Source organism: Taudactylus pleione, unplaced genomic scaffold, assembly GCF_031769625.1.
Source record: "Taudactylus pleione unplaced genomic scaffold, aTauple2 ptg000201l, whole genome shotgun sequence".
In the NCBI taxonomy this organism is placed as follows: domain Eukaryota; kingdom Metazoa; phylum Chordata; class Amphibia; order Anura; family Myobatrachidae; genus Taudactylus; species Taudactylus pleione.
This window is the reverse complement of record NW_028284603.1, coordinates 7,605,727-7,617,839: the sequence shown is the minus strand read 5'-3', so window position 1 is coordinate 7,617,839 and position 12,113 is coordinate 7,605,727. Positions and strand designations below refer to the sequence as shown.

At 44.9% G+C, this 12,113-nt stretch overlaps 1 protein-coding gene across 1 annotated transcript in view; it reads left to right on the top strand.

Annotated features, from left to right (window-relative positions):
- The first annotated feature begins 518 nt into the window (after positions 1–518).
- The window catches only part of VPS54 (VPS54 subunit of GARP complex), a 115,390-nt gene continuing 103,795 nt past the window's right edge, over positions 519–12,113 (top strand). The window contains exons 1-2 of the mRNA XM_088477225.1: positions 519–651; positions 4,051–4,128. The gene's annotated coding sequence lies outside the window, so the exon portion shown is untranslated. The remainder of the gene's footprint in view (positions 652–4,050; positions 4,129–12,113) is intronic.

Genomic DNA, 12,113 nt, shown 5'->3' with positions numbered 1-12,113 from the left:
TGTACAAATTTTTTGGAGTGTTCAATGGGGGGGACACTAGAGCTATTCAATTTTTTCTGCTTGCAGCACTTGCGCCCATTATTTCTGTTCGCACCCTCCTGAGGTGGCGAGCAGAGATCTGTGAAATGTACAGCTTTTGGGTGCCCAAACGAGTGCATCTAGTACTTTACACAGGTTTAGTAGCTTTACGTGTCTAAACCCGGTGCATTTGGGCACAAAAATTCATGAAAAGTGATAGGCGCCCAAAACAATTGAATATCGCCCTAGCACTTTAGACAGAATTCCCCCCAGTAGGATTTTTACAAATGTCATGGACATCAATGATTATAACAACAGTGATGCACTATGCAAGAGGTTCTCAAACTTGGTCCTCAGGACCCCACACAGGTCACGTTTTCCAGGTCACCCAGCAGGTGCACAGGTGTATTCATTACTCACTGACAAAAAAGATCCACAGGTGGTGCTAATTATTTCACTTGTGGATCTGTGAGGAGACCTGGAAAACATGTATTGTTTGGGGTCCTGATGACCGAGTTTGAGAACCTGTGCATTATGCAAACCTGGTTTACAAAAGGGGCAAAGGTGCTTTCCATATACCAAACAACAGAGCCCTGGGAGGAGAAGAGATAGAACGGAGACAGGAATCTTAAGGTGAAGTTTGGCAAACCACAGTAAAATGGAGCCCCCACTATTACCATCGGAGGAAAGTGCCAACAATCGAGACACTATATATATATTTCCGATTGAACTATTTTCCCAAATTTATTGCAAAGTGTTTCCTTGCTTAAAATGTCATTTATTTCATGAGTGTTCAAGTTACAGTTTTAAAATGTTATACAAAGTTAACAATAATAATCTGCAGTAAATGGAGTATGTTTTGCAGATAAACTCATCCAGGAGCCGTCATACAGTATTACTGGGGAATAGGTCAATAGAAGAGAATAATATCCTGCTTTAAGAGTTCTTAAGTTTTAGGACCTTTTATTTTGGGCTGTGTCAAATAGTCCATTTGTTGGCCTCTTTTTTAGCATATAAAATATGGCCACATACATTTTATAAAGTGTTTCCAACTTATAGCAAGTTCTTCGCTGGGGAATGTGTGATACCCCCAAAACTAGGCATCGCTTCATCATTTACATTTCTGTTTTAATATAAACTGCTTTCTTGAAGGAACAGGGGAGTCACACACCTGCTGCAGCTGTGGGGGAGAAGTCAGGAGCCACAAATCTGCAGTGAGTGAGGGGAGAATGTTCTGGAATCTGTGTCTGAGGGGGGACGACAAGTGGTATGAGCTGCAGGATTTTAAAACAGGAGCTGTCCCCTCACAGTGAAACAGAATTGGGCAAGGACTGCAGCCAGAGGAGTGGGGAGTGTCTAAGGGCCATATTCAATTTGAGACGAAAAGTCCGAGGTCAGACTTTTCGCCATCATCATACTTTTTCCTGGGATAAAGTATCGGGCGTGCTCCCGCTTATCCCCCTATTCAATTAGGAATCAGCGAAAATGGGACCCGGCAGAATGGTAAATATCGAAAAGTCCTGTCATTTTTGGGGAAATCAGCCTGTCACCCCCTAGAAGATGGTCTGACATGGGGGATCACTATGGGTACCCCAGATCTGGCCTGCTGAAGGTAATTGGGGTTTTTAAACAGCCACCGTGGGTGCATAAATGCGGCTTTGAAGCAGTGGTGAAGAATAGCACTTAGCTTTTTTTGGGGGGGAAAGTAACTAGTCCCATCAAATTTAGGGTACATGAAACTTGGTGCAATCATATTTTTAAGTCCTTAAAGTGATTTTTTTTCAGTTCTTCAAAAATCCACCTGCCGCAACCACCCGCATTCTAGAAAACACCTGCCGCATACTTGGGGAACCCCCCTGAGTCAATTTATATTTCACCCCCAAAATTAAACCACTTTTTTGGGGGGTCCTATGCAATTTTTTTTTTTATTTTTTTGACACAGATTACTTTAAGGGGACAATCCAAAGGCTGCAGACTATTTTTTTTAATTCTGCACCCCAAAACCCCAAATCTGCACTTTTTTTTTGCCACCTAAGCAGTGGTGAAAACTTATCCCCGTTTTTTTACAAAGACTTTTCACACTTGCGAAAAGTCTTTGTAATTGAATATGGGGATAAGTGAAACTGGTGAAAATGACATAATCGGCTATAAATTATCGCCGATAACCTGTTTTCGCAAGCTAATTGAATATGGCCCTAAGAGTCTCTCACTGTGTGGCTGTGTATCTGGAAAGGGCTGTATCAGTGAGCTACCCCCGAGATCCACCCAAGAGCTGCCCCTGGTTGCACGGTCGTACGCCACCGATGTTCGCTAAACTGCGCATGCGTAAAATTTGCAATGCGCGTGCGCAAACTAGCTGTTGCGATCGGAAATATCTCTCTCCTTCAACTTGGCCAGGTCGTTAGTTTGAGTGACAGGATGAGGCGTTTGTGGGTGGTAACAGGGGAAGGTGCTTGTGAACGGGGGAGTGGAGATCCGAACGCAGGCATGCCTGACTATGCAAATGGCGTTTTATGGGAGTGCATAATTAACTAAGTAGTGTCATAGCACACGTGACATGGGAGGTTTTTACACTGACTTGATCGTAGAGCTTAAGAGAGGGTATGGTCAACCTTAAGCTCTACGACCAGTTCCGATGGTTCCCGATGCTCTCGATTAATCCTTATATGCCCGGAGATGACTAATGCGTACGAGAAGGGGGGGTATTTTTTGTCTTACGGCCGCATCCTCCCCTTGGTCGGCTAGCTAACGATCCGATCTTAAGGACGCAACTTGCGAGTGCATCATTTGCATATCCGGCCCCTTTTCCCTTACGACCGTGCGGCCGCAACGACCGACTCTGAATGACGTCCTGAGAGAGGAAGTGGAGGGAACTACCTAACAACAGCCCTGACAGGTGACAGCCAGAGAGCGCTGAGCTGACAGAGGAGTCAGAGGATGGAGGTTCCCAGGAGTGGGAGCAGGACCTGACAGATTTAGGAAGATCAGGTCTGTGATGATAATAATGCCCTGCACCCCTCACAGAGAGTAACAGAGGCTACATATGCAGCACTGGCATTTACCATACAGATCTGTGACAACATTGAGGACAGACAATAATGGCTGACAGGCTATGAACTCACACAGGCAGCACATACAGCTGTAACCAGTAACACCAGGAATAACCTCATCTGACAACTGCAGTTACCTAATACTGAATTACTACCTAATGCGATAACTTGAGGCTACTATTCAATAAACTCCATAGTAACGAATAAGTACACCACCGTAGCATGGCCATGCCCATAGGAAGACTCATGGTTAATTAGAATTTGTGGGTAGTCAAATTGAAACGAATCAGCTTTAAAATAAATTGTTGCGTCCTGTAAATTGCATTGTTCTAACGTTCTAACCCCTACTTGTAGTGTGAGCCATTAGGAGAAGCTTTTGGTGATAGTAATATTGAGAATACATACTGTATAGAAGTATTTTACTGCTTAACTTTGCGACATGAAATTATATTTTCTTTCATATGTTGTACATATTTTGGTATCACCTAGAATGTGTGTTTTAATGTTTAACAAACATATGACATTGATGCTGCCCTAAGTGTGTTTAAAGCAAGCATGTTTTATTACTTAAGCTGCATACACACACAACGATTTTTTTAATGATTATCGTTAAACAATATCGTTTAACGATAATCGTTTGCAAAAATCGTTCACTTTCTGAGTCAAACGATGAACGATTATCGTTCATGCGCGTTCACGTTTGTAGTTTGTAGTTTGTAGTTCAGTCAGACTTGTCAACTCAACGATTTTCATTAAGGGAATATGCAAAAATCGTTTGTAGTTCATAAAAATCGTTCATGACATTTAGTAAATGAACAACTTTAGTAAACGATTTTAGTTAATTTTTTCAAGGGAAAAAATCGTTTACTAAAATCGTTCATTAAAAAAATCGTTGTGTGTGTATGCAGCTTTAGGAAGAGATCCAGTCAAATAAAGCTGAATTTTATTTATTAACCTGTGTGATTCTTGGGTCTGGGGTCAGGTTACCTTCACCTCTCTGCCAAGGAAGAAAGAACCTGTTACGTTTGGAGGAACCTACCCGAAATACAGGATAACGAAGGTGGGTGTCACAAATGGACTGAACAAAGGGACTGATTCGCACATAGCCTGCCAAAGTTTGCAATCTGCGCATGCGTACAAGACGCCGTGCGTGTGCGCAAACTAGTCTATGCGATCGGGAAGCGTTCGCAGCTTGTACACAGACGCACCACAAGCATGAGTGACAGGATGTGCGTTTGTGGGTGGTGACAGGGGGAGGTCAATGGTAATGGGGATGTGGTGGTGTGAACGCAGGCGTGTCTGTGCATTGGAACGCCATTTCAGGGGCGTGCATAATTAAGACGCATCATCAGCGTACACATCACATGGCTGAATTACACAGCAGCACTCGCAGTGCTTGCGGTAGGGTATGGTCAACCACAAGTGGTGCGTATGGGTCCGATATTACCGATTGTTTAATACACTTTCTGGAGATGACGTATGTTACTAAGGGAAAGTGGGCGTCTTGTGTCCGGCTGATGGGCATCTCGCACGGCAAGACATAGTGGGCGTGCTAATGTCTTTCTAGCGATCGTGGGATTTGCATACTTTGGTTGCTGACGGCTGCGTGCGAGCGCAGCCTAGCAAACGGGTCTGAATCAGCCCAAAGTGCAAAAAGTGCAACAAAGGAAGGCCTAATTGTCTACTCTAAATGGTGCACCACAAATCAACTGCTGGTGGAGTAGGTTAATCTAATTTCTGAAAAGCTCCAATGGCTTAGTAGACTGGTGACTAGACAGGCCATCACATTAAGCTGAATTATACTCTCTATTTTTCAGAACAATTCTAGAACCTTAATTGCCTGGTGGCACGGATCACGATCTTGTTGAGAATCACAAGAGGTATAGATGGTCATTGCTGTCATAAGGGTATACATCTGATCAACAATGATCAGATATCCCTCATATCGTGGGTTCCGCAAGTAGGGTTGGGTATGCAATCCTGGCGCTGATAATGCCATCAGTCAGAAGTATTGTAACCCTTCTCCTACAGGGACCTGTCATACTCAGTGTCAGGCTGCAGAGTTTGACTATAAAAATTATTAGAATAACACAAAGGAGATGTTTATAACGTATAAATATCTTCTTTGTATTATTCTGATTGTTTTCATAGGTAAAACTCACCAAAATTGCAGCACTCCCTGAAATACAGGGAGAGTTGAGGCAGTAAGGAGCTCATCCTCACCTCTGATAGCTCAGACACTGCCTGGAGCTGGGAGCTGGGCCACGAAGCAGCCAATGAAACAGAAAAAGAGCTAATGGAGGCATGCCTCACTGTTGGGGGCATGCCTTGAGCTCTGATGGGCACCTCTGACGATCAGGTGACACGTCCAGGAAGTACTCAGGCCTTGGAGCTCAGCAGCAGCACTGAGGAGGGAAGGAAATTTTCATATGCAGACAGAGGAAACACACAGGAGAAAAAGGTGAGGAGGGTCTGCTGCTAGGGACAGATCTGTATGTCTGTGTGTTTTAAATCTTTTGTGCTAGGGTGATATTCTGTGCTAGTGGGAGATGTGTGAGCATATGTGAAAGTGATCTGTGTGAGGGGAGAGATTTGTGCAAGTGGGGCAGGTTCATATATGTGTCTGGCTCTGATACTAATCCAGTGCCTCCCCATCCACTGACCTCATCGCACGTCCCTGTTCTCCTAACCCTAACCCATCTTTCCTGATCCCTAATCCCCCCTCATGTAGCCTAATGCTCCCCCTAGTGCCTATCCTAAACCCTAATACTGTTGGAATCACAGCCATTGGGACTCTGGAGCTGGGATTCTGACTGCCGCCGCCATTGTGTGTATGCAAGGATGCCAACCACGTCTCCCACAAGTGTACTTGATGCAGTTATACTGCTACTACTAACTTGTATTGTTGACACTAGATGGTGGATCTATAGATTAATGCATGTCCATGACTTATACTGTTCCTCCTGTCATCATGAAACAGGAAGTATTGGGAATCAACAGACAAGTAGTGTTTTTCCAGTTCTCCAATGTTTTTGTTTCATAGACCAATGTAACTAAATGGGGGTATCCACTTAACGATTTAACCAAGCGATTTCACGATAACAACGTCATTATTGTGCAATTGCTTGCAAATCGCGCATGCATCGGGCATGTTTTGGTCAGAATCAACCAGCGATGCGCGTGCCCGCTGGTCGCTTCTGACATCGCCCGTACATGCTGGTCAACCTGACGATCTAGTCAGGTTCAGCATGTACGGGGATGAGTGATGTGCCTGGACTGAACGAGTGAACGTTCAGTCTAGGCACATCACTAGATATGCAAACGAGAGCACGACAGCAATGTCGTAATTGTGCTCTCATTTGTATATCTATAAGTGGATACCTGCCTTTATATTAATGTTGTCCTCTAATACCTCTTTCACATCGCAAATGCCGGGTCTCACCTGAGATTTGTACACACGTCCATTCCAGATGCGACCCGTTTGAGACCCCTTTCAGACTGGCAGCCCAACCTGGCAATGATGCCAGGTCGATGATGTCACTGCCATCACTGCTGAGCCAGCACTTGGAGATGAGATCATCTCCTAGCGCTGGCTCTTCCTATGCAGTGAATGGGACCCGGGTCGCCTCGACCCAGGTTACACGTTCACACCGCATCGCTAGCCAGGTTGAACTCGTGTTGAAATGCCGGGTCGCTCGACCCTGGTTATTTTTAGGGCTGGCTCTTGGGGTGTTCGACTAGTGTGGTCCAACAGGGGCGCCACCCCATAGAGGGTGCACCCCTCCCAACATCCTGGTTTCAGCGCTGTCCCGCTGTTCCTCCTGTGGGCCAAAGTGTCCCGCAGGTGGTCTGGTTGGGAGGTTGGGCACCCCAACTGCAGTGGCAGTCCCGGACCCCGAAGTAGCTGAGTGGATGCTGCGCACATGAGTGCGGCATCGATTCAGTGCCGGGAGAGGGCTGGGGGAAGCCCAGCTAGTGACAGAGTGTTGGGCTTGCCCCCAGACTGACGTTACACGGGAGGCATGCCATGCGGGCACGCCCCCAAATAATGTCACTTAGTGGGTGTGTCCTATGGTAATTAGGCTACACCCCCATTTTTGGTCTAGAGACTAGAGGGCGCATTGTACCCATCTGGCACATGGCGTGGCTACACCTGGAGCCAGCCCTGGTTGTTTCAACTGGGCCCTTTCACACTGCACAGCAACATGGGTTGCTGCACGTTCACGTGCAATAACCCGGGATATTTGCAGGCAGTGTGAATGGAACTTGGGGTGTCAGAGGGCACATCCCACCCATGATTATATATGATGAGTTGTGGGATTAGATCTCATGTAGCATCACTGCCATGCTTGGGTGAAGAGCTTGTTGACTGATTGCAGCCCATCAACTACACTGCAAAAATTGTTTCAGATTATGTCATATCCTTTTTAGCAACCACTGTGTGACACAGAGCCCCCTGTTGGCTGGATGTTATACAGTATAAGTGACAGTCCACTCTGGATACACCAGAGACACTACTGTGTTTGCAAACCTCTGCAGTGTTTTTTGTTCCCAATATGCTCACACAAAGCAGTTTGCCTTAAAATCTCAGGAAAAACAATCAAAAATTTTATAAAAAGTCAATGCAGCCACTGCCAATTATGCAGTCACATATGGTTGAAATATATTATTTTTTTGCGGAAAGTTAGTTTATGTACTTCTCAATAAACATATATTCTACATCTACATGAGAAACCCATTAAACATGGCAAAAGGAAATCCGTTTTTTTTTTTGTTTTTACTATTATTCGTGTATGAAAATATACATCACAAGTACATGTGTGCAAATGCTTTAGAGTAGCTCCACCAAATAAATAAATAAAGGGGCACGTGTCAGGGTGCAGAGAGGTGTGGGTGGGTACAAAAAATCTGGGCCCATAGTGTTTTGGGGACCCATGCTTTTTGGGGAGGCATAACCAAAGGGCACCTGAGTGTAAATGACCACGCCCCCTTGCCACTACCCCTCTAGAGCCAGTGGCGTTACTATAATGGAGTGCTGTGTGCGGGGCACACGGGCCCCTGGGTCCAGGGGGGCCCTGCACCGTACACCCTGCACCCATATTAGTTTAAACTCACCTGTCCAATGTCCCGCGTCGCGGCCATTTTTTCGGCGTTCTGCACATGCGTAGTAGAGAGTGTGCCTAGAGTCTACTAATGCTCCGGTGGCTGGCCAGCCACATCAGTCGGCTGCCGGCCACCGGGGAGAGAGAGGGGGCCCCGCACAGGGAGTGCACACGGGCCCCCTCCTCTCTTAAGACACCCCTATCTAGTGCATTGGGGCCCGTCCGAACTCTTACCACCCTGGGCACATAACACATTTTCAATTAAACTGTAGACAACAATACAGCAATCAACAGATCTACAAAGTTTAAAAAATAAGATTATTTGTGTTAGGACGGCATTAAATCTGGCATTTACTTTACAAAAGTAGGTCAACTGTGGCATTATGTACCCTAGAACTATAAATACAGATTTTAAATGTATTTATTCAGGTGACTGCCATATGGAAACTACAAAGACTATAAAAGCTGCAGGATCTTCCAGTTCACCCCTCCTTCATATAAAACATGTGCAGTATAATATGTATGTCTGAACAATTAATATGTCCTTCATACTTCAAAGCCCGGCTAGCTACTACGTACGTGCTGCAAATAGATTATACTGGTTACATATTCCCATTTCGTAACAACATTTAAACTGTAGTTACACTTTCCTTGTATAGTAACTGAATCACTGTAAATATAATTATAGGATAGGATGTTCAAGCTATTTTAACACTAAGATGAACAGACACGGAGTAAGTAATACAGTATATTGCCTAAGCTGCATGCACATATTCATGTCTACTCAGCTCAAACAGATATGTCGTATACAGTAGATCATGGGAAAATTAATCATCATTCCAGGTTTAGTTTTATTATTTATTAAGTTATTTATCTAGCACATAAATATCCTGCAGAGCTTTACAGAGATAATTGGGTCATTCACATAAGTCCTTGCCCCGGGGGAGTTTACAATCTAAGGGCTCGATTCAGACACGCTCGCTTGATGCGTTCGCACGCAGCGAAAGTATGCAAATCCGGGATCGAGCAGCAAGGCATTAGCACGCCCACTATATCTTGGAGTGCAATCGCGGTGTATATGCAGATGCCCACCAGCCTGTCTTATGACGCCCATTTATGCACGTCATCTCCAGGATGTGTATGCAAACATCGAGTACCATCGGAAGCGATCGCAGCACTTGTGGCTGACCATACCCTACTGCAAGCACTGCCAGTGCTTCAGTGTGAATTTCAACCATGTGACGTGTACTATGACGCTGTGTCTTAATTATGCACACCTCTTACACGGCGTTGAGACGCTCAGCTCAGGCACGCCTGTGTTCGCACCACCACACCTCTGTTTTCATCGACCAACCCCTGTCAACACCCACAAATGGCATGTCCTGTCACTCATTCTTGCGAGCTGTCTATGTGCAGCAAGCGAACGCTTCCCGATCGCATGGACTAGTTTGCGATGCGTATGAATGCGCAGATTGGAAACATCGGCTGGCCCTATATTCCCTAATATATATATATATATATATATACACATATACACACACTAGGGTTCATTTTTATCTGGAGCTAATTTACCTACCAGCATACAGTGTGTTAGGACTGTGGGCCTGATTCAGAGATGGATGCTAATGCGATTTTCACGCAGTTCGAGCGATTTTTTTGCCATCGCGCATGCATATAAGCCTCACAGTGATCGCGGATGCACATAGGAATCCATTGCAGAGCGAATGACAGGTGGTCAGCGTTTGAGAGTGGTAATGGGGAGTGGGCATATAAATGCAGGCGTGCCTGTACGTAAATAGTCACTGCGAGTGCATACGCAGCTCTGCCTGTCAGAAGAGCTCCCAAGGCTGCGGCAGGCCAGATGGCTGCCGATGTGCGTCGATGTTACTGATAATTACACAGGTATGCGTCGTCTCAAGCAGGTAAGAAGGTAGCAGTGGACATCTTTATGCTCAGCTGATCTTTGCTAACATTAGCATATTTTTCCACTTCATTGCGTATGAAATTGCAGCTGCGATCGCATTAACGTCCATCTCTGAATCAGGCCCAGTGTGAAGAAACTGGTGTATCTGGAGGAAACGCAGGCAGGCACAGGGAGAATATACAAACTCCACACAGGTTGTGACAATGCCTCTACGGGTTCTCTCTGAGTGTCACTGTGTAGCACGCTTAAGGGGAGACTCCAGCAGTTTGGCACCTCCTGCAGCAACCCTGGCGTCGGGGTCTTATTTTCAGGTGCACTGTTTGCCCTGTAATGCCAGTCCTTTTTTTGAATTCTGCACCAGCTCAAAGCTGGCAAAGTTTGGGTCTGGTTCTATACTTTTAATGGGACATGTGTTAAGCCCATACTTGCCTACTCTTTCAGAAGTTGTGGGAAGATCCCGATCGGGTATCCCCACGTACCCCCAGAAGAGTGGCCTTTTACCTCACAGGAATGCCCGCTGAAATGCCCAGCTCTTGCACCTAAATTCATTCTGCAGCTTAGTGCGGGAAACATCGGAACGCATGCGCAGACTGAACACCGGCCGCTTACGTGTGGCAACGGCACCACTTGCACCTGAATAAGGCTCTATATGTTGCAAGAGTTCTAGGCACACTCCACTAATGTAACAAACATTTCACACTCAGAATTGCCACATGTAGTAAAGACAGTCCCTATGCACACTGCCACTATATGTTTTTTGGGGTGGGGCAAAAATTTGATTATATTTATTTTCTGTTTTAAACCAAAAGTCAAATAGGTATTTGTTGTATAAAAACAATAATATGATTTTGTGGCAGAAGTCACTTGGTGGTTCCTCTGCACTGCCACCCTAGGACAGTAGATGTCATCCTAACCCTACATATTATTTCACAGTCTCTATAACTCTACTCACTACTGTGTGTCTCTTATGGCAAACTACTGCACACTGAGAAAAACATAGTGAAGATTTAACTGGCTTAAAAAGAGCAAGGTTATTCATTGTGGTGGTCTCCTGTTATGGTGGTACTCGGTGGAGCTGACTCCAGACACACTGGACACTATTCAGAGTTGAACACAAATTCAATGTATGCGCAAACATAAAATGTGTCCTGAAGGAAAAACACTTTGCTGCCTAGAGCGAGTTCACCATAAACATGAGATGCTGAAAACTCTGCAAAATTAGTCAAATGTTTTTTATTTTTATTTTTTTGGGAGGAGGGGGGGTCAGCAAATTACATTTGTAAAATAATAAAAAAATAAATAAGCTGCAAAGTGGTGCCCCACCCCTACCCACCCCTAGGCAAAATGGCATGGGGCTGTATACTCTAATGTGATTGGGGGTAGCAGAAAACCTGCACTGCTCCCAAATTGTTGGCTGCCGCTAGGACAAAAAAATAAAATCAAGGGTTCCCTCAATCATATACAGTCAGGTGCATAAATATTGGGACATTTACAGAATTTTCATATTTTGGCCTCTATTCACCACCACAATGATTTTGAAATGAAACAAACAAGATGTGCTTTAACTGCAGACTTTCAGATTTAATTTGAGGGTAATTACATCCAAATCAGGTGAACGGTGTAGGAATTACAACGGTTTCTGTATGTGTCTCCCACTTTTTAAGGGGCCAAAAGTAATGGGACAAACTAAACAATCCTAAATCTAATTTTCACTTTGTAATACTTTGTTGCAAATCCTTTGCAGGCAATTACAGCCTGAAGTCTGGAACGCATAGACATCACCAGACGCTGGGTTTCATCCCTGGTGATGCTCTGCCAGGCCTCTACTGCAAATGTCTTCAGTTCCTGCTTGTTCTTGGGGCATTTTCCCTTCAGTTTTGTCTTCATCAAGTGAAATGCATGCTCAATCTGATTCAGGTCAGGGGATTGACTTGGCCATTGCATAACATTCCACTTTTTAGCCTTAAAAAACTGTTTGTTGCTTTTGCGGTATGCTTCGGGTCATTATCCATCTTCACT